Genomic DNA, 2993 nt, shown 5'->3' on the forward strand with positions numbered 1-2993 from the left:
ACTTTCTAATTTTGAATTGACAAGGAATTTAGCGATATATGTGTATATATATATGACTTGAAATGAGATAAGAGAGAAAAAAATGAAAATGATAATAATAATGGTTTAAAAAAGAAAGACTAGTGGCATGTGAAAACCCGAAATCCTCATCCGAATATTATTATTTGGAAGACTAGAGGCCTGGTTATATTAATAACATAAAAGAAAGGCCTCTAATTTTGTTGTCTTAGGGGTGTTTCGGAAAAAGGATTTAGTGGTGGTAGTGGTGGTAGTCGTGGTGAGGCTTGACGAGAACTGGAACCGGGTGTGGGACTGGGACTGGGTGGTGAACTGGTACTGGGTATGGTTTGTGTACTGGGACTGGGTGAGGAACGTGGACTGGTACCTTTACTGGGGTTTCGACCGGAACTGGAACTTTAACTGGGACTGGTACGGGAACTGGGTGTTCAACTGGAACCGGAACTGGTTTTTCAACTGGGACTGGAACTGGATGTGGTACGTGAACTGGGACTGGTTTTAGAACCTTAACTGGGACTGGGTGAGGGACTGGGACTGGGAATGGTCTGTCAACTGGAACTTGAACCGGATGTGGAACTGGTACGGCGTATCTGTTGGTGATGTGAGTGTGGTGGTGGCTGGAAAGTGGAATGGCACGAGCGACTCCGACTCCGACTCCGGCTCCTCCGAATCCACCTCCGAAACCACCTCCGAATCCGCCACCGAGTCCAGCACCTCCGAATCCACCTCCGAGTCCAGCACCACCGAGTCCGCTTCCAAATCCGAGACCGCTACCGGCAGATAAAGCGACACCGCTCAATCCGCTGCTCAATCCACCTCCGAATCCGTATCCGCCAGCGTATCCACTTCCGTATCCGCCGGAGTATCCACCACTGAATCCTCCCAAGCTAGCACCGGACAATCCTCCGACAGCTACAACTGGAGCAGCAGCAACTGCGACACCAGCTCCGTGAGATCCAAGTCCACTGCTGACAACTCCTCTCTTGTCGACTTTCTTTTCTTCAGCAGAGGCAAGGATTGCCAAGCAAGCAACGAAAACTAACCTCAACTGAAAAATTAATAAATTCATTTTCTCTTTCATTTTATATATTTTTCAACAAAAAAACCCAAAAAAAACTTTTTATTTTTTTATTTTTTGAAAATCGAACACTTTCAAGCAGAAATTTGCAGTTTTCCTTGCTATATTTCAGCTCAGTGTCCAAAATCCAAAACAAAACTCAGACTTACCAACATGATGGTTTAAGTTTGTATATTTCGGATTTGTCACTAGAAAGGAATAAACGATTCTGATACAACTGATCTAGTTTTCTTTTAATATATATCTATCTCCCAGAGACGGGTTTTTCACTTGCACACATCTTCCAACCGCAAATTCGTATACGACGTTCCATGAAACAACGACATTCAACTCTAACAATTTCACATATAACATAGTCCCTTATTACACGAACATACGTTTCACATCCACCAATCGGTATGTTACATGAATTGGTGGGCAGTTTTGATTCGTTCTCGATAAATTTATTAAAAAACTCTACTCGCTCACGTTTAACTTATGACTCTTTATAAGTTTTTCTTTTGTTGTCTTTGTCGTTTATAAAAATTTTTTTTTTTCCAAGTTGTTACCAACCTCTAGATAAGCCTTTATTCGGCGTGAAAGCATAGCTCGACGAGACATAGGAGAAGAAGAAGAAGAAGATACGATTTCACTTGAAACGAGCCCTCTGGTGTTAATCAAGCTTTCAAGAAACGTCACGCACACGCACACACATTATTATTATTATTATTATTTTTCGAATTCAAAAATCTGAATTTTTAAAAAAATTTTAATCGTGGCTCTCATTTGTTTAATTTTTTTTTATTAATATTTTCCAAAAAATGTTTAGAAGAAGCATTTAAATTTTCCAAAAATTTATCGAATCCATTACAATAATAATAATAATAATAATAATGGTTTTCCACCAAATGGAAAAAGTTCAGTTAAGAAAAACATTTTCCAGATATCTAAAAAGAATTATACCGGTAAAAAAAAAAATGTAAGATGGGTGACAAAAAAAATTTCCAGAAGGTCGTAGGATAATTCTCGGATGGGGAGGAGGGGAGGGGGAAGCATCACAAAATAATAAATATTTAAATTTCGAAAAGGTGAAAAAAAATAAATTTTTGCGATGACAGAAAAAAGATTTTTAAAAAACAAAGGAAAACGAACGTTCCTTTGTTTCAAAAAAAAAAATTTAATTATTACGTAATTTTTTTTTTCAAATAATAATAATAATAGTAATTAATAAAAAAAAACTTTCATAACAAAAAATAAAAATTACGCCATAGATTTGGAAATTTTTTTAAATTTTAAACGACGACAAATCTATTGACACGACGATAAATTATAATAATTAAAAAAACATAAATTTTTGTAAAAAGGTTTTTTGTTCATTTCTCTGACGTCATACCGAACGTGATTTTACCGTTCGGGTATAGGTAGGTAGGTACGTAGAGGGGGAGAACATGCGAGACACAAAAAAAGACATTTTTATCAGACTAACAGGAAGATTAAGGACATTACATAATATCGGACACCCTAAATGATTACATTATGCCAACTTGTTGTTGTTGGTATCACTACCACCACCATCAAAATATTGTTTTAAAAATTTTTTTTTTTTTATCGATCGACTGTGAATGGAATATTTTTTTTTTTGAACTAGTTTTTTTTTTTAGAAAAAAGAATTCGGCGGTGGTGGGCAAAAAAAAAAAAAATTTAGACCTTAATTGCTTTTCTTTCGATAAACGGTGACAGGGCAAACAAGTACACGGTTGTTACGAGTATCATTATGAAACTTGTTGGGGCAAAGAGTGGTCGGAATGTGAGTTTTTCCGGAGGTTAGATGTTAGTAGAATACGTTCACCGAGTTTTAATAAAAACCTTTCACGAGTTCTTTTGTTTCTATGTCACCCCCCCGTCCCTCCCTCTCTCC

This window comes from Pediculus humanus, genomic scaffold, assembly GCF_000006295.1.
Source record: "Pediculus humanus corporis 1103172108318 genomic scaffold, whole genome shotgun sequence".
In the NCBI taxonomy this organism is placed as follows: Eukaryota; Metazoa; Arthropoda; class Insecta; order Psocodea; family Pediculidae; genus Pediculus; species Pediculus humanus.